The 18,955-nt window shown below is 42.4% G+C and overlaps 21 non-coding genes across 21 annotated transcripts; 6 read left to right on the top strand and 15 right to left on the bottom strand.

Moving 5' to 3' along the window:
- Nucleotides 1-62: 62 nt before the first annotated feature.
- On the bottom strand, nucleotides 63-134 carry trnag-ucc. The gene has a single exon. It is a non-coding gene; the product is annotated as a tRNA-Gly (tRNA).
- A 433-nt stretch (nucleotides 135-567) lies between these two features.
- On the bottom strand, nucleotides 568-639 carry trnag-ucc. Its single transcript has one exon. It is a non-coding gene; the product is annotated as a tRNA-Gly (tRNA).
- A 2,239-nt stretch (nucleotides 640-2,878) lies between these two features.
- Nucleotides 2,879-2,950, top strand: trnap-agg. The gene has a single exon. It is a non-coding gene; the product is annotated as a tRNA-Pro (tRNA).
- Nucleotides 2,951-3,237: 287 nt separating this feature from the next.
- Nucleotides 3,238-3,309, bottom strand: trnag-ucc. Its single transcript has one exon. It is a non-coding gene; the product is annotated as a tRNA-Gly (tRNA).
- Nucleotides 3,310-3,742: 433 nt separating this feature from the next.
- Nucleotides 3,743-3,814, bottom strand: trnag-ucc. The gene has a single exon. It is a non-coding gene; the product is annotated as a tRNA-Gly (tRNA).
- Nucleotides 3,815-4,247: 433 nt separating this feature from the next.
- On the bottom strand, nucleotides 4,248-4,319 carry trnag-ucc. The gene has a single exon. It is a non-coding gene; the product is annotated as a tRNA-Gly (tRNA).
- Nucleotides 4,320-4,752: 433 nt separating this feature from the next.
- On the bottom strand, nucleotides 4,753-4,824 carry trnag-ucc. The gene has a single exon. It is a non-coding gene; the product is annotated as a tRNA-Gly (tRNA).
- Nucleotides 4,825-5,257: 433 nt separating this feature from the next.
- Nucleotides 5,258-5,329, bottom strand: trnag-ucc. The gene has a single exon. It is a non-coding gene; the product is annotated as a tRNA-Gly (tRNA).
- Nucleotides 5,330-5,762: 433 nt separating this feature from the next.
- Nucleotides 5,763-5,834, bottom strand: trnag-ucc. Its single transcript has one exon. It is a non-coding gene; the product is annotated as a tRNA-Gly (tRNA).
- A 4,265-nt stretch (nucleotides 5,835-10,099) lies between these two features.
- On the top strand, nucleotides 10,100-10,171 carry trnap-agg. The gene has a single exon. It is a non-coding gene; the product is annotated as a tRNA-Pro (tRNA).
- A 287-nt stretch (nucleotides 10,172-10,458) lies between these two features.
- On the bottom strand, nucleotides 10,459-10,530 carry trnag-ucc. Its single transcript has one exon. It is a non-coding gene; the product is annotated as a tRNA-Gly (tRNA).
- Nucleotides 10,531-11,510: 980 nt separating this feature from the next.
- trnap-agg lies at nucleotides 11,511-11,582 on the top strand. Its single transcript has one exon. It is a non-coding gene; the product is annotated as a tRNA-Pro (tRNA).
- Nucleotides 11,583-11,869: 287 nt separating this feature from the next.
- On the bottom strand, nucleotides 11,870-11,941 carry trnag-ucc. The gene has a single exon. It is a non-coding gene; the product is annotated as a tRNA-Gly (tRNA).
- A 980-nt stretch (nucleotides 11,942-12,921) lies between these two features.
- trnap-agg lies at nucleotides 12,922-12,993 on the top strand. The gene has a single exon. It is a non-coding gene; the product is annotated as a tRNA-Pro (tRNA).
- Nucleotides 12,994-13,280: 287 nt separating this feature from the next.
- trnag-ucc lies at nucleotides 13,281-13,352 on the bottom strand. Its single transcript has one exon. It is a non-coding gene; the product is annotated as a tRNA-Gly (tRNA).
- Nucleotides 13,353-14,332: 980 nt separating this feature from the next.
- trnap-agg lies at nucleotides 14,333-14,404 on the top strand. The gene has a single exon. It is a non-coding gene; the product is annotated as a tRNA-Pro (tRNA).
- Nucleotides 14,405-14,691: 287 nt separating this feature from the next.
- Nucleotides 14,692-14,763, bottom strand: trnag-ucc. Its single transcript has one exon. It is a non-coding gene; the product is annotated as a tRNA-Gly (tRNA).
- Nucleotides 14,764-15,743: 980 nt separating this feature from the next.
- On the top strand, nucleotides 15,744-15,815 carry trnap-agg. The gene has a single exon. It is a non-coding gene; the product is annotated as a tRNA-Pro (tRNA).
- Nucleotides 15,816-16,102: 287 nt separating this feature from the next.
- trnag-ucc lies at nucleotides 16,103-16,174 on the bottom strand. Its single transcript has one exon. It is a non-coding gene; the product is annotated as a tRNA-Gly (tRNA).
- Nucleotides 16,175-17,371: 1,197 nt separating this feature from the next.
- On the bottom strand, nucleotides 17,372-17,443 carry trnag-ucc. Its single transcript has one exon. It is a non-coding gene; the product is annotated as a tRNA-Gly (tRNA).
- A 1,197-nt stretch (nucleotides 17,444-18,640) lies between these two features.
- Nucleotides 18,641-18,712, bottom strand: trnag-ucc. The gene has a single exon. It is a non-coding gene; the product is annotated as a tRNA-Gly (tRNA).
- Nucleotides 18,713-18,955: the final 243 nt, after the last annotated feature.

Here is an 18,955-nt window from a genome sequence, read left to right as displayed (position 1 = left end):
ATTCAAATGTAATACACTTGAAATGACATCCAGCCCCTAAAACAAATGAATTCCTCAGGCTCTGCATTGGCCGGGAATCAAACCCGGGTCAACTGCTTGGAAGGCAGCTATGCTCACCACTATACCACCAATGCTATGTGCAGCTCAGTAGCAACATTGAGGCATCGACTCATAATTTGACCGTCATTTTGGTGGAAAGTGATAATTCACTTTCACGGTTTAGGTGTATGATTATGGCTTAGGTTGCGAGAGGTCCCTGGTTCAAATCCCGGATGAGCCCTTTTGCAGATCCTTGAACAATCTCAGACAGGCAGATCTTGGGCCACTGGTCGGAACGCCGATTATCACCTCTTGGGCGCAGGACAAGGTGGCTGAATGGTTTTGGCGATGGGACTGCAAATCTATTTTGATATGCACTTGTTGGTTCAACGTCGCACAACATTTATTATTTTAGATAACCTGCAGAATGTAGGAGCAATTCAGACTTCCAAGTACAAGGATAATGATTCAAATGTAATACACTTGAAATGACATCCAGCCCCTAAAACAAATGAATTCCTCAGGCTCTGCATTGGCCGGGAATCAAACCCGGGTCAACTGCTTGGAAGGCAGCTATGCTCACCACTATACCACCAATGCTATGTGCAGCTCAGTAGCAACATTGAGGCATCGACTCATAATTTGACCGTCATTTTGGTGGAAAGTGATAATTCACTTTCACGGTTTAGGTGTATGATTATGGCTTAGGTTGCGAGAGGTCCCTGGTTCAAATCCCGGATGAGCCCTTTTGCAGATCCTTGAACAATCTCAGACAGGCAGATCTTGGGCCACTGGTCGGAACGCCGAATACCACCATGTTCGTGAGGGTCTCCTCATTCCAGAGAGTGGTCATATGAATTTGTAGGTCAAACGGTTCGGAAGCTAGAGATGTTTTTGTGAGAAGACCGATTATAGGTATTGTCTCATGGTTTGACAAAAACCGATCTAGGTCCACCATCTTTCACTGCAGATATGGAGGGGTAACATAAGCAGTTGTGGAGGATTGAGACGGATACGCCGAGTCTTAATCTCTCTAGTTGAAAACGGATCTATTTGAATGGGTATTTTCAACATTAATTGACTTTGATTCACGTACCTTTGCGTCATTTGACTCAAAATAAATGAGTTCCATTCTTTTGGAAGTCTTATTTTTTCATTTGCTCTTTAAAAAATGAATTGATCTCATTTTGCACTTTATTAATTTGTAAAAACTCGTCATCATTATGCTGTCGCGACTGAAGAAGACAGAATGTGAAAGACACAGCAGATGAACTACAGAAGATTTGAACTGAATCATGGTCAAGATTTTGGAAGACTGTTATGCTCACAAGTAAAGCACAAAACACTCACATGATGTTCAATCGTTCCAAGCACCATGGACACGTCAATCGATATCTTCACTGTCATTGCTGCAGAAAGCAAAAAAATTTCTTTTGGCATAAGGCTCGTTGGTCTAAGGGTATGATTCTCGCTTAGGGTGCGAGAGGTCCCGGGTTCAAATCCTGGATGAGCCCTTTTGCAGATCCTTGAGCAATCTCAGACAGGCAGATCTTGGGCCACTGGTCGGAACGCCGATTATCACCTCTTGGGCGCAGGACAAGCTGGCTGAATGGTTTTGGCGATGGGACTGCAAATCTATTTTGATATACACTTGTTGGTTCAACGTCGCACAACATTTATTATTTTAGATAACCTGCAGAATGTAGGAGCAATTCTGACTTCCAAGTACAAGGATAATGATTCAAATGTAATACACTTGAAATGACATCCAGCCCCTAAAACAAATGAATTCCTCAGGCTCTGCATTGGCCGGGAATCGAACCCGGGTCAACCTATGCTCACCACTATACCACCAATGCTATGTGCAGCTCAGTAGCAACATTGAGACATCGACTCATAATTTGACCGTCATTTTGGTGGAAAGTGATAATTCACTTTCACGGTTTAGGTGTATGATTATGGCTTAGGTTGCGAGAGGTCCCTGGTTAAAAAATCTATCGTTTTAATCACTACAGGTTACCTTCAGATTAGTCCCGTGACACTTGTTGGGAACGTAGGGCAAAACGGAGAACATTGCGACAAGTGGGGTCACATTAGTTTGTAGCCCAAGATTTTGGATTCTACAAACAGAACTTGGCACATAGACGCTTGTGACTTCAGACGAGTCTCCTGACACTTGTGGGGGATGTAGAGAAACATTGAGAATACCACCGTGTTCGTGAGGGTCTCCTCATTCCAGAGAGTGGTCATACGAATTTGTAGGTCAAACGGTTCGGAAGCTAGAGATGTTTTTGTGAGAAGACCGATTATAGGTATTGTCTCATGGTTTGACAAAAACCGATCTAGGTCCACCATCTTTCACTGCAGATATGGAGGGGTAACATAAGCAGTTGTGGAGGATTGAGACGGATACGCCGAGTCTTAATCTCTCTAGTTGAAAACGGATCTATTTGAATGGGTATTTTCAACATTAATTGACTTTGATTCACGTACCTTTGCGTCATTTGACTCAAAATAAATGAGTTCCATTCTTTTGGAAGTCTTATTTTTTCATTTGCTCTTTAAAAAATGAATTGATCTCATTTTGCACTTTATTAATTTGTAAAAACTCGTCATCATTATGCTGTCGCGACTGAAGAAGACAGAATGTGAAAGACACAGCAGATGAACTACAGAAGATTTGAACTGAATCATGGTCAAGATTTTGGAAGACTGTTATGCTCACAAGTAAAGCACAAAACACTCACATGATGTTCAATCGTTCCAAGCACCATGGACACGTCAATCGATATCTTCACTGTCATTGCTGCAGAAAGCAAAAAAATAACTTTTGGCATAAGGCTCGTTGGTCTAGGGGTATGATTCTCGCTTAGGGTGCGAGAGGTCCCGGGTTCAAATCCCGGATGAGCCCTTTTGCAGATCCTTGAGCAATCTCAGACAGGCAGATCTTGGGCCACTGGTCGGAACGCCGATTATCACCTCTTGGGCGCAGGACAAGCTGGCTGAATGGTTTTGGCGATGGGACTGCAAATCTATTTTGATATACACTTGTTGGTTCAACGTCGCACAACATTTATTATTTTAGATAACCTGCAGAATGTAGGAGCAATTCTGACTTCCAAGTACAACGATAATGATTCAAATGTAATACACTTGAAATGACATCCAGCCCCTAAAACAAATGAATTCCTCTGGCTCTGCATTGGCCGGGAATCGAACCCGGGTCAACTGCTTGGAAGGCAGCTATGCTCACCACTATACCACCAATGCTATGTGCAGCTCAGTAGCAACATTGAGACATCGACTCATAATTTGACCGTCATTTTGGTGGAAAGTGATAATTCACTTTCACGGTTTAGGTGTATGATTATGGCTTAGGTTGCGAGAGGTCCCTGGTTCAAATCCCGGATGAGCCCTTTTGCAGATCCTTGAACAATCTCAGACAGGCAGATCTTGGGCCACTGGTCGGAACGCCGATTATCACCTCTTGGGCGCAGGACAAGCTGGCTGAATGGTTTTGGCGATGGGACTGCAAATCTATTTTGATATACACTTGTTGGTTCAACATCGCACAACATTTATTATTTTAGATAACCTGCAGAATGTAGGAGCAATTCTGACTTCCAAGTACAACGATAATGATTCAAATGTAATACACTTGAAATGACATCCAGCCCCTAAAACAAATGAATTCCTCAGGCTCTGCATTGGCCGGGAATCGAACCCGGGTCAACTGCTTGGAAGGCAGCTATGCTCACCACTATACCACCAATGCTATGTGCAGCTCAGTAGCAACATTGAGACATCGACTCATAATTTGACCGTCATTTTGGTGGAAAGTGATAATTCACTTTCACGGTTTAGGTGTATGATTATGGCTTAGGTTGCGAGAGGTCCCTGGTTCAAATCCCGGATGAGCCCTTTTGCAGATCCTTGAACAATCTCAGACAGGCAGATCTTGGGCCACTGGTCGGAACGCCGATTATCACCTCTTGGGCGCAGGACAAGCTGGCTGAATGGTTTTGGCGATGGGACTGCAAATCTATTTTGATATACACTTGTTGGTTCAACATCGCACAACATTTATTATTTTAGATAACCTGCAGAATGTAGGAGCAATTCTGACTTCCAAGTACAACGATAATGATTCAAATGTAATACACTTGAAATGACATCCAGCCCCTAAAACAAATTAATTCCTCTGGCTCTGCATCGGCCGGGAATCGAACCCGGGTCAACTGCTTGGAAGGCAGCTATGCTCACCACTATACCACCAATGCTATGTGCAGCTCAGTAGCAACATTGAGGCATCGACTCATAATTTGACCGTCATTTTGGTGGAAAGTGATAATTCACTTTCACGGTTTAGGTGTATGATTATGGCTTAGGTTGCGAGAGGTCCCTGGTTCAAATCCCGGATGAGCCCTTTTGCAGATCCTTGAACAATCTCAGACAGGCAGATCTTGGGCCACTGGTCGGAACGCCGATTATCACCTCTTGGGCGCAGGACAAGGTGGCTGAATGGTTTTGGCGATGGGACTGCAAATCTATTTTGATATGCACTTGTTGGTTCAACGTCGCACAACATTTATTATTTTAGATAACCTGCAGAATGTAGGAGCAATTCTGACTTCCAAGTACAAGGATAATGATTCAAATGTAATACACTTGAAATGACATCCAGCCCCTAAAACAAATGAATTCCTCAGGCTCTGCATTGGCCGGGAATCAAACCCGGGTCAACTGCTTGGAAGGCAGCTATGCTCACCACTATACCACCAATGCTATGTGCAGCTCAGTAGCAACATTGAGGCATCGACTCATAATTTGACCGTCATTTTGGTGGAAAGTGATAATTCACTTTCACGGTTTAGGTGTATGATTATGGCTTAGGTTGCGAGAGGTCCCTGGTTCAAATCCCGGATGAGCCCTTTTGCAGATCCTTGAACAATCTCAGACAGGCAGATCTTGGGCCACTGGTCGGAACGCCGATTATCACCTCTTGGGCGCAGGACAAGGTGGCTGAATGGTTTTGGCGATGGGACTGCAAATCTATTTTGATATGCACTTGTTGGTTCAACGTCGCACAACATTTATTATTTTAGATAACCTGCAGAATGTAGGAGCAATTCAGACTTCCAAGTACAAGGATAATGATTCAAATGTAATACACTTGAAATGACATCCAGCCCCTAAAACAAATGAATTCCTCAGGCTCTGCATTGGCCGGGAATCAAACCCGGGTCAACTGCTTGGAAGGCAGCTATGCTCACCACTATACCACCAATGCTATGTGCAGCTCAGTAGCAACATTGAGGCATCGACTCATAATTTGACCGTCATTTTGGTGGAAAGTGATAATTCACTTTCACGGTTTAGGTGTATGATTATGGCTTAGGTTGCGAGAGGTCCCTGGTTCAAATCCCGGATGAGCCCTTTTGCAGATCCTTGAACAATCTCAGACAGGCAGATCTTGGGCCACTGGTCGGAACGCCGATTATCACCTCTTGGGCGCAGGACAAGGTGGCTGAATGGTTTTGGCGATGGGACTGCAAATCTATTTTGATATGCACTTGTTGGTTCAACGTCGCACAACATTTATTATTTTAGATAACCTGCAGAATGTAGGAGCAATTCAGACTTCCAAGTACAAGGATAATGATTCAAATGTAATACACTTGAAATGACATCCAGCCCCTAAAACAAATGAATTCCTCAGGCTCTGCATTGGCCGGGAATCAAACCCGGGTCAACTGCTTGGAAGGCAGCTATGCTCACCACTATACCACCAATGCTATGTGCAGCTCAGTAGCAACATTGAGGCATCGACTCATAATTTGACCGTCATTTTGGTGGAAAGTGATAATTCACTTTCACGGTTTAGGTGTATGATTATGGCTTAGGTTGCGAGAGGTCCCTGGTTCAAATCCCGGATGAGCCCTTTTGCAGATCCTTGAACAATCTCAGACAGGCAGATCTTGGGCCACTGGTCGGAACGCCGATTATCACCTCTTGGGCGCAGGACAAGGTGGCTGAATGGTTTTGGCGATGGGACTGCAAATCTATTTTGATATGCACTTGTTGGTTCAACGTCGCACAACATTTATTATTTTAGATAACCTGCAGAATGTAGGAGCAATTCTGACTTCCAAGTACAAGGATAATGATTCAAATGTAATACACTTGAAATGACATCCAGCCCCTAAAACAAATGAATTCCTCAGGCTCTGCATTGGCCGGGAATCGAACCCGGGTCAACCTATGCTCACCACTATACCACCAATGCTATGTGCAGCTCAGTAGCAACATTGAGACATCGACTCATAATTTGACCGTCATTTTGGTGGAAAGTGATAATTCACTTTCACGGTTTAGGTGTATGATTATGGCTTAGGTTGCGAGAGGTCCCTGGTTAAAAAATCTATCATTTTAATCACTACAGGTTACCTTCAGATTAGTCCCGTGACACTTGTTGGGAACGTAGGGCAAAACGGAGAACATTGCGACAAGTGGGGTCACATTAGTTTGTAGCCCAAGATTTTGGATTCTACAAACAGAACTTGGCACATAGACGGTTGTGACTTCAGACGAGTCTCCTGACACTTGTGGGGGATGTAGAGAAAAATTGAGAATACCACCATGTTCGTGAGGGTCTCCTCATTCCAGAGAGTGGTCATATGAATTTGTAGGTCAAACGGTTCGGAAGCTAGAGATGTTTTTGTGAGAAGACCGATTATAGGTATTGTCTCATGGTTTGACAAAAACCGATCTAGGTCCACCATCTTTCACTGCAGATATGGAGGGGTAACATAAGCAGTTGTGGAGGATTGAGACGGATACGCCGAGTCTTAATCTCTCTAGTTGAAAACGGATCTATTTGAATGGGTATTTTCAACATTAATTGACTTTGATTCACGTACCTTTGCGTCATTTGACTCAAAATAAATGAGTTCCATTCTTTTGGAAGTCTTATTTTTTCATTTGCTCTTTAAAAAATGAATTGATCTCATTTTGCACTTTATTAATTTGTAAAAACTCGTCATCATTATGCTGTCGCGACTGAAGAAGACAGAATGTGAAAGACACAGCAGATGAACTACAGAAGATTTGAACTGAATCATGGTCAAGATTTTGGAAGACTGTTATGCTCACAAGTAAAGCACAAAACACTCACATGATGTTCAATCGTTCCAAGCACCATGGACACGTCAATCGATATCTTCACTGTCATTGCTGCAGAAAGCAAAAAAATTTCTTTTGGCATAAGGCTCGTTGGTCTAAGGGTATGATTCTCGCTTAGGGTGCGAGAGGTCCCGGGTTCAAATCCTGGATGAGCCCTTTTGCAGATCCTTGAGCAATCTCAGACAGGCAGATCTTGGGCCACTGGTCGGAACGCCGATTATCACCTCTTGGGCGCAGGACAAGCTGGCTGAATGGTTTTGGCGATGGGACTGCAAATCTATTTTGATATACACTTGTTGGTTCAACGTCGCACAACATTTATTATTTTAGATAACCTGCAGAATGTAGGAGCAATTCTGACTTCCAAGTACAAGGATAATGATTCAAATGTAATACACTTGAAATGACATCCAGCCCCTAAAACAAATGAATTCCTCAGGCTCTGCATTGGCCGGGAATCGAACCCGGGTCAACCTATGCTCACCACTATACCACCAATGCTATGTGCAGCTCAGTAGCAACATTGAGACATCGACTCATAATTTGACCGTCATTTTGGTGGAAAGTGATAATTCACTTTCACGGTTTAGGTGTATGATTATGGCTTAGGTTGCGAGAGGTCCCTGGTTAAAAAATCTATCGTTTTAATCACTACAGGTTACCTTCAGATTAGTCCCGTGACACTTGTTGGGAACGTAGGGCAAAACGGAGAACATTGCGACAAGTGGGGTCACATTAGTTTGTAGCCCAAGATTTTGGATTCTACAAACAGAACTTGGCACATAGACGGTTGTGACTTCAGACGAGTCTCCTGACACTTGTGGGGGATGTAGAGAAAAATTGAGAATACCACCGTGTTCGTGAGGGTCTCCTCATTCCAGAGAGTGGTCATACGAATTTGTAGGTCAAACGGTTCGGAAGCTAGAGATGTTTTTGTGAGAAGACCGATTATAGGTATTGTCTCATGGTTTGACAAAAACCGATCTAGGTCCACCATCTTTCACTGCAGATATGGAGGGGTAACATAAGCAGTTGTGGAGGATTGAGACGGATACGCCGAGTCTTAATCTCTCTAGTTGAAAACGGATCTATTTGAATGGGTATTTTCAACATTAATTGACTTTGATTCACGTACCTTTGCGTCATTTGACTCAAAATAAATGAGTTCCATTCTTTTGGAAGTCTTATTTTTTCATTTGCTCTTTAAAAAATGAATTGATCTCATTTTGCACTTTATTAATTTGTAAAAACTCGTCATCATTATGCTGTCGCGACTGAAGAAGACAGAATGTGAAAGACACAGCAGATGAACTACAGAAGATTTGAACTGAATCATGGTCAAGATTTTGGAAGACTGTTATGCTCACAAGTAAAGCACAAAACACTCACATGATGTTCAATCGTTCCAAGCACCATGGACACGTCAATCGATATCTTCACTGTCATTGCTGCAGAAAGCAAAAAAATTTCTTTTGGCATAAGGCTCGTTGGTCTAAGGGTATGATTCTCGCTTAGGGTGCGAGAGGTCCCGGGTTCAAATCCTGGATGAGCCCTTTTGCAGATCCTTGAGCAATCTCAGACAGGCAGATCTTGGGCCACTGGTCGGAACGCCGATTATCACCTCTTGGGCGCAGGACAAGCTGGCTGAATGGTTTTGGCGATGGGACTGCAAATCTATTTTGATATACACTTGTTGGTTCAACGTCGCACAACATTTATTATTTTAGATAACCTGCAGAATGTAGGAGCAATTCTGACTTCCAAGTACAAGGATAATGATTCAAATGTAATACACTTGAAATGACATCCAGCCCCTAAAACAAATGAATTCCTCAGGCTCTGCATTGGCCGGGAATCGAACCCGGGTCAACCTATGCTCACCACTATACCACCAATGCTATGTGCAGCTCAGTAGCAACATTGAGACATCGACTCATAATTTGACCGTCATTTTGGTGGAAAGTGATAATTCACTTTCACGGTTTAGGTGTATGATTATGGCTTAGGTTGCGAGAGGTCCCTGGTTAAAAAATCTATCGTTTTAATCACTACAGGTTACCTTCAGATTAGTCCCGTGACACTTGTTGGGAACGTAGGGCAAAACGGAGAACATTGCGACAAGTGGGGTCACATTAGTTTGTAGCCCAAGATTTTGGATTCTACAAACAGAACTTGGCACATAGACGGTTGTGACTTCAGACGAGTCTCCTGACACTTGTGGGGGATGTAGAGAAAAATTGAGAATACCACCGTGTTCGTGAGGGTCTCCTCATTCCAGAGAGTGGTCATACGAATTTGTAGGTCAAACGGTTCGGAAGCTAGAGATGTTTTTGTGAGAAGACCGATTATAGGTATTGTCTCATGGTTTGACAAAAACCGATCTAGGTCCACCATCTTTCACTGCAGATATGGAGGGGTAACATAAGCAGTTGTGGAGGATTGAGACGGATACGCCGAGTCTTAATCTCTCTAGTTGAAAACGGATCTATTTGAATGGGTATTTTCAACATTAATTGACTTTGATTCACGTACCTTTGCGTCATTTGACTCAAAATAAATGAGTTCCATTCTTTTGGAAGTCTTATTTTTTCATTTGCTCTTTAAAAAATGAATTGATCTCATTTTGCACTTTATTAATTTGTAAAAACTCGTCATCATTATGCTGTCGCGACTGAAGAAGACAGAATGTGAAAGACACAGCAGATGAACTACAGAAGATTTGAACTGAATCATGGTCAAGATTTTGGAAGACTGTTATGCTCACAAGTAAAGCACAAAACACTCACATGATGTTCAATCGTTCCAAGCACCATGGACACGTCAATCGATATCTTCACTGTCATTGCTGCAGAAAGCAAAAAAATAACTTTTGGCATAAGGCTCGTTGGTCTAGGGGTATGATTCTCGCTTAGGGTGCGAGAGGTCCCGGGTTCAAATCCCGGATGAGCCCTTTTGCAGATCCTTGAGCAATCTCAGACAGGCAGATCTTGGGCCACTGGTCGGAACGCCGATTATCACCTCTTGGGCGCAGGACAAGCTGGCTGAATGGTTTTGGCGATGGGACTGCAAATCTATTTTGATATACACTTGTTGGTTCAACGTCGCACAACATTTATTATTTTAGATAACCTGCAGAATGTAGGAGCAATTCTGACTTCCAAGTACAACGATAATGATTCAAATGTAATACACTTGAAATGACATCCAGCCCCTAAAACAAATGAATTCCTCTGGCTCTGCATTGGCCGGGAATCGAACCCGGGTCAACTGCTTGGAAGGCAGCTATGCTCACCACTATACCACCAATGCTATGTGCAGCTCAGTAGCAACATTGAGACATCGACTCATAATTTGAACGTCATTTTGGTGGAAAGTGATAATTCACTTTCACGGTTTAGGTGTATGATTATGGCTTAGGTTGCGAGAGGTCCCTGGTTAAAAAATCTATCATTTTAATCACTACAGGTTACCTTCAGATTAGTCCCGTGACACTTGTTGGGAACGTAGGGCAAAACGGAGAACATTGCGACAAGTGGGGTCACATTAGTTTGTAGCCCAAGATTTTGGATTCTACAAACAGAACTTGGCACATAGACGGTTGTGACTTCAGACGAGTCTCCTGACACTTGTGGGGGATGTAGAGAAAAAATGAGAATACCACCGTGTTCGTGAGGGTCTCCTCATTCCAGAGAGTGGTCATACGAATTTGTAGGTCAAACGGTTCGGAAGCTAGAGATGTTTTTGTGAGAAGACCGATTATAGGTATTGTCTCATGGTTTGACAAAAACCGATCTAGGTCCACCATCTTTCACTGCAGATATGGAGGGGTAACATAAGCAGTTGTGGAGGATTGAGACGGATACGCCGAGTCTTAATCTCTCTAGTTGAAAACGGATCTATTTGAATGGGTATTTTCAACATTAATTGACTTTGATTCACGTACCTTTGCGTCATTTGACTCAAAATAAATGAGTTCCATTCTTTTGGAAGTCTTATTTTTTCATTTGCTCTTTAAAAAATGAATTGATCTCATTTTGCACTTTATTAATTTGTAAAAACTCGTCATCATTATGCTGTCGCGACTGAAGAAGACAGAATGTGAAAGACACAGCAGATGAACTACAGAAGATTTGAACTGAATCATGGTCAAGATTTTGGAAGACTGTTATGCTCACAAGTAAAGCACAAAACACTCACATGATGTTCAATCGTTCCAAGCACCATGGACACGTCAATCGATATCTTCACTGTCATTGCTGCAGAAAGCAAAAAAATAACTTTTGGCATAAGGCTCGTTGGTCTAGGGGTATGATTCTCGCTTAGGGTGCGAGAGGTCCCGGGTTCAAATCCCGGATGAGCCCTTTTGCAGATCCTTGAGCAATCTCAGACAGGCAGATCTTGGGCCACTGGTCGGAACGCCGATTATCACCTCTTGGGCGCAGGACAAGCTGGCTGAATGGTTTTGGCGATGGGACTGCAAATCTATTTTGATATACACTTGTTGGTTCAACGTCGCACAACATTTATTATTTTAGATAACCTGCAGAATGTAGGAGCAATTCTGACTTCCAAGTACAACGATAATGATTCAAATGTAATACACTTGAAATGACATCCAGCCCCTAAAACAAATGAATTCCTCTGGCTCTGCATTGGCCGGGAATCGAACCCGGGTCAACTGCTTGGAAGGCAGCTATGCTCACCACTATACCACCAATGCTATGTGCAGCTCAGTAGCAACATTGAGACATCGACTCATAATTTGAACGTCATTTTGGTGGAAAGTGATAATTCACTTTCACGGTTTAGGTGTATGATTATGGCTTAGGTTGCGAGAGGTCCCTGGTTAAAAAATCTATCATTTTAATCACTACAGGTTACCTTCAGATTAGTCCCGTGACACTTGTTGGGAACGTAGGGCAAAACGGAGAACATTGCGACAAGTGGGGTCACATTAGTTTGTAGCCCAAGATTTTGGATTCTACAAACAGAACTTGGCACATAGACGGTTGTGACTTCAGACGAGTCTCCTGACACTTGTGGGGGATGTAGAGAAAAAATGAGAATACCACCGTGTTCGTGAGGGTCTCCTCATTCCAGAGAGTGGTCATACGAATTTGTAGGTCAAACGGTTCGGAAGCTAGAGATGTTTTTGTGAGAAGACCGATTATAGGTATTGTCTCATGGTTTGACAAAAACCGATCTAGGTCCACCATCTTTCACTGCAGATATGGAGGGGTAACATAAGCAGTTGTGGAGGATTGAGACGGATACGCCGAGTCTTAATCTCTCTAGTTGAAAACGGATCTATTTGAATGGGTATTTTCAACATTAATTGACTTTGATTCACGTACCTTTGCGTCATTTGACTCAAAATAAATGAGTTCCATTCTTTTGGAAGTCTTATTTTTTCATTTGCTCTTTAAAAAATGAATTGATCTCATTTTGCACTTTATTAATTTGTAAAAACTCGTCATCATTATGCTGTCGCGACTGAAGAAGACAGAATGTGAAAGACACAGCAGATGAACTACAGAAGATTTGAACTGAATCATGGTCAAGATTTTGGAAGACTGTTATGCTCACAAGTAAAGCACAAAACACTCACATGATGTTCAATCGTTCCAAGCACCATGGACACGTCAATCGATATCTTCACTGTCATTGCTGCAGAAAGCAAAAAAATAACTTTTGGCATAAGGCTCGTTGGTCTAGGGGTATGATTCTCGCTTAGGGTGCGAGAGGTCCCGGGTTCAAATCCCGGATGAGCCCTTTTGCAGATCCTTGAGCAATCTCAGACAGGCAGATCTTGGGCCACTGGTCGGAACGCCGATTATCACCTCTTGGGCGCAGGACAAGCTGGCTGAATGGTTTTGGCGATGGGACTGCAAATCTATTTTGATATACACTTGTTGGTTCAACGTCGCACAACATTTATTATTTTAGATAACCTGCAGAATGTAGGAGCAATTCTGACTTCCAAGTACAACGATAATGATTCAAATGTAATACACTTGAAATGACATCCAGCCCCTAAAACAAATGAATTCCTCTGGCTCTGCATTGGCCGGGAATCGAACCCGGGTCAACTGCTTGGAAGGCAGCTATGCTCACCACTATACCACCAATGCTATGTGCAGCTCAGTAGCAACATTGAGACATCGACTCATAATTTGAACGTCATTTTGGTGGAAAGTGATAATTCACTTTCACGGTTTAGGTGTATGATTATGGCTTAGGTTGCGAGAGGTCCCTGGTTAAAAAATCTATCATTTTAATCACTACAGGTTACCTTCAGATTAGTCCCGTGACACTTGTTGGGAACGTAGGGCAAAACGGAGAACATTGCGACAAGTGGGGTCACATTAGTTTGTAGCCCAAGATTTTGGATTCTACAAACAGAACTTGGCACATAGACGGTTGTGACTTCAGACGAGTCTCCTGACACTTGTGGGGGATGTAGAGAAAAAATGAGAATACCACCGTGTTCGTGAGGGTCTCCTCATTCCAGAGAGTGGTCATACGAATTTGTAGGTCAAACGGTTCGGAAGCTAGAGATGTTTTTGTGAGAAGACCGATTATAGGTATTGTCTCATGGTTTGACAAAAACCGATCTAGGTCCACCATCTTTCACTGCAGATATGGAGGGGTAACATAAGCAGTTGTGGAGGATTGAGACGGATACGCCGAGTCTTAATCTCTCTAGTTGAAAACGGATCTATTTGAATGGGTATTTTCAACATTAATTTACTTTGATTCACGTACCTTTGCGTCATTTGACTCAAAATAAATGAGTTCCATTCTTTTGGAAGTCTTATTTTTTCATTTGCTCTTTAAAAAATGAATTGATCTCATTTTGCACTTTATTAATTTGTAAAAACTCGTCATCATTATGCTGTCGCGACTGAAGAAGACAGAATGTGAAAGACACAGCAGATGAACTACAGAAGATTTGAACTGAATCATGGTCAAGATTTTGGAAGACTGTTATGCTCACAAGTAAAGCACAAAACACTCACATGATGTTCAATCGTTCCAAGCACCATGGACACGTCAATCGATATCTTCACTGTCATTGCTGCAGAAAGCAAAAAAATAACTTTTGGCATAAGGCTCGTTGGTCTAGGGGTATGATTCTCGCTTAGGGTGCGAGAGGTCCCGGGTTCAAATCCCGGATGAGCCCTTTTGCAGATCCTTGAGCAATCTCAGACAGGCAGATCTTGGGCCACTGGTCGGAACGCCGATTATCACCTCTTGGGCGCAGGACAAGCTGGCTGAATGGTTTTGGCGATGGGACTGCAAATCTATTTTGATATACACTTGTTGGTTCAACGTCGCACAACATTTATTATTTTAGATAACCTGCAGAATGTAGGAGCAATTCTGACTTCCAAGTACAACGATAATGATTCAAATGTAATACACTTGAAATGACATCCAGCCCCTAAAACAAATGAATTCCTCTGGCTCTGCATTGGCCGGGAATCGAACCCGGGTCAACTGCTTGGAAGGCAGCTATGCTCACCACTATACCACCAATGCTATGTGCAGCTCAGTAGCAACATTGAGACATCGACTCATAATTTGACCGTCATTTTGGTGGAAAGTGATAATTCACTTTCACGGTTTAGGTGTATGATTATGGCTTAGGTTGCGAGAGGTCCCTGGTTAAAAAATCTATCATTTTAATCACTACAGGTTACCTTCAGATTAGTCCCGTGACACTTGTTGGGAACGTAGGGCAAAACGGAGAACATTGCGACAAGTGGGGTCACATTAGTTTGTAGCCCAAGATTTTGGATTCTACAAACAGAACTTGGCACATAGACGGTTGTGACTTCAGACGAGTCTCCTGACACTTGTGGGGGATGTAGAGAAAAAATGAGAATACCACCGTGTTCGTGAGGGTCTCCTCATTCCAGAGAGTGGTCATACGAATTTGTAGGTCAAACGGTTCGGAAGCTAGAGATGTTTTTGTGAGAAGACCGATTATAGGTATTGTCTCATGGTTTGACAAAAACCGATCTAGGTCCACCATCTTTCACTGCAGATATGGAGGGGTAACATAAGCAGTTGTGGAGGATTGAGACGGATACGCCGAGTCTTAATCTCTCTAGTTGAAAACGGATCTATTTGAATGGGTATTTTCAACATTAATTTACTTTGATTCACGTACCTTTGCGTCATTTGACTCAAAATAAATGAGTTCCATTCTTTTGGAAGTCTTATTTTTTCATTTGCTCTTTAAAAAATGAATTGATCTCATTTTGCACTTTATTAATTTGTAAAAACTCGTCATCATTATGCTGTCGCGACTGAAGAAGACAGAATGTGAAAGACACAGCAGATGAACTACAGAAGATTTGAACTGAATCATGGTCAAGATTTTGGAAGACTGTTATGCTCACAAGTAAAGCACAAAACACTCACATGATGTTCAATCGTTCCAAGCACCATGGACACGTCAATCGATATCTTCACTGTCATTGCTGCAGAAAGCAAAAAAATAACTTTTGGCATAAGGCTCGTTGGTCTAGGGGTATGATTCTCGCTTAGGGTGCGAGAGGTCCCGGGTTCAAATCCCGGATGAGCCCTTTTGCAGATCCTTGAGCAATCTCAGACAGGCAGATCTTGGGCCACTGGTCGGAACGCCGATTATCACCTCTTGGGCGCAGGACAAGCTGGCTGAATGGTTTTGGCGATGGGACTGCAAATCTATTTTGATATACACTTGTTGGTTCAACGTCGCACAACATTTATTATTTTAGATAACCTGCAGAATGTAGGAGCAATTCTGACTTCCAAGTACAACGATAATGATTCAAATGTAATACACTTGAAATGACATCCAGCCCCTAAAACAAATGAATTCCTCTGGCTCTGCATTGGCCGGGAATCGAACCCGGGTCAACTGCTTGGAAGGCAGCTATGCTCACCACTATACCACCAATGCTATGTGCAGCTCAGTAGCAACATTGAGACATCGACTCATAATTTGACCGTCATTTTGGTGGAAAGTGATAATTCACTTTCACGGTTTAGGTGTATGATTATGGCTTAGGTTGCGAGAGGTCCCTGGTTAAAAAATCTATCATTTTAATCACTACAGGTTACCTTCAGATTAGTCCCGTGACACTTGTTGGGAACGTAGGGCAAAACGGAGAACATTGCGACAAGTGGGGTCACATTAGTTTGTAGCCCAAGATTTTGGATTCTACAAACAGAACTTGGCACATAGACGGTTGTGACTTCAGACGAGTCTCCTGACACTTGTGGGGGATGTAGAGAAAAAATGAGAATACCACCGTGTTCGTGAGGGTCTCCTCATTCCAGAGAGTGGTCATACGAATTTGTAGGTCAAACGGTTCGGAAGCTAGAGATGTTTTTGTGAGAAGACCGATTATAGGTATTGTCTCATGGTTTGACAAAAACCGATCTAGGTCCACCATCTTTCACTGCAGATATGGAGGGGTAACATAAGCAGTTGTGGAGGATTGAGACGGATACGCCGAGTCTTAATCTCTCTAGTTGAAAACGGATCTATTTGAATGGGTATTTTCAACATTAATTTACTTTGATTCACGTACCTTTGCGTCATTTGACTCAAAATAAATGAGTTCCATTCTTTTGGAAGTCTTATTTTTTCATTTGCTCTTTAAAAAATGAATTGATCTCATTTTGCACTTTATTAATTTGTAAAAACTCGTCATCATTATGCTGTCGCGACTGAAGAAGACAGAATGTGAAAGACACAGCAGATGAACTACAGAAGATTTGAACTGAATCATGGTCAAGATTTTGGAAGACTGTTATGCTCACAAGTAAAGCACAAAACACTCACATGATGTTCAATCGTTCCAAGCACCATGGACACGTCAATCGATATCTTCACTGTCATTGCTGCAGAAAGCAAAAAAATAACTTTTGGCATAAGGCTCGTTGGTCTAGGGGTATGATTCTCGTTTTGGCGATGGGACTGCAAATCTATTTTGATATACACTTGTTGGTTCAACGTCGCACAACATTTATTATTTTAGATAACCTGCAGAATGTAGGAGCAATTCTGACTTCCAAGTACAACGATAATGATTCAAATGTAATACACTTGAAATTACATCCAGCCCCTAAAACAAATGAATTCCTCAGGCTCTGCATTGGCCGGGAATCGAACCCGGGTCAACTGCTTGGAAGGCAGCTATGCTCACCACTATACCACCAATGCTATGTGCAGCTCAGTAGCAACATTGAGACATCGACTCATAATTTGAACGTCATTTTGGTGGAAAGTGGTAATTCACTTTCACGGTTTAGGTGTATGATTATGGCTTAGGTTGCGAGAGGTCCCTGGTTAAAAAATCTAGCATTTTAATCACTACAGGTTACCTTCAGATTAGTCCCGTGACACTTGTTGGGAACGTAGGGCAAAACGGAGAACATTGCGACAAGTGGGGTCACATTAGTTTGTAGCCCAAGATTTTGGATTCTACAAACAGAACTTGGCACATAGACGGTTGTGACTTCAGACGAGTCTCCTGACACTTGTGGGGGATGTAGAGAAAAAATGAGAATACCACCGTGTTCGTGAGGGTCTCCTCATTCCAGAGAGTGGTCATACGAATTTGTAGGTCAAACGGTTCGGAAGCTAGAGATGTTTTTGTGAGAAGACCGATTATAGGTATTGTCTCATGGTTTGACAAAAACCGATCTAGGTCCACCATCTTTCACTGCAGATATGGAGGGGTAACATAAGCAGTTGTGGAGGATTGAGACGGATACGCCGAGTCTTAATCTCTCTAGTTGAAAACGGATCTATTTGAATGGGTATTTTCAACATTAATTGACTTTGATTCACGTACCTTTGCGTCATTTGACTCAAAATAAATGAGTTCCATTCTTTTGGAAGTCTTATTTTTTCATTTGCTCTTTAAAAAATGAATTGATCTCATTTTGCACTTTATTAATTTGTAAAAACTCGTCATCATTATGCTGTCGCGACTGAAGAAGACAGAATGTGAAAGACACAGCAGATGAACTACAGAAGATTTGAACTGAATCATGGTCAAGATTTTGGAAGACTGTTATGCTCACAAGTAAAGCACAAAACACTCACATGATGTTCAATCGTTCCAAGCACCATGGACACGTCAATCGATATCTTCACTGTCATTGCTGCAGAAAGCAAAAAAATTACTTTTGGCATAAGGCTCGTTGGTCTAGGGGTATGATTCTCGTTTTGGCGATGGGACTGCAAATCTATTTTGATATACACTTGTTGGTTCAACGTCGCACAACATTTATTATTTTAGATAACCTGCAGAATGTAGGAGCAATTCTGACTTCCAAGTACAACGATAATGATTCAAATGTAATACACTTGAAATTACATCCAGCCCCTAAAACAAATGAATTCCTCAGGCTCTGCATTGGCCGGGAATCGAACCCGGGTCAACTGCTTGGAAGGCAGCTATGCTCACCACTATACCACCAATGCTATGTGCAGCTCAGTAGCAACATTGAGACATCGACTCATAATTTGAACGTCATTTTGGTGGAAAGTGGTAATTCACTTTCACGGTTTAGGTGTATGATTATGGCTTAGGTTGCGAGAGGTCCCTGGTTAAAAAATCTAGCATTTTAATCACTACAGGTTACCTTCAGATTAGTCCCGTGACACTTGTTGGGAACGTAGGGCAAAACGGAGAACATTGCGACAAGTGGGGTCACATTAGTTTGT

Source organism: Oncorhynchus mykiss, chromosome 9, assembly GCF_013265735.2.
Source record: "Oncorhynchus mykiss isolate Arlee chromosome 9, USDA_OmykA_1.1, whole genome shotgun sequence".
NCBI lineage: Eukaryota > Metazoa > Chordata > Actinopteri > Salmoniformes > Salmonidae > Oncorhynchus > Oncorhynchus mykiss.
Note: the sequence above shows the minus strand (reverse complement) of the source record. Positions and strands in the feature narration are given on the sequence as shown.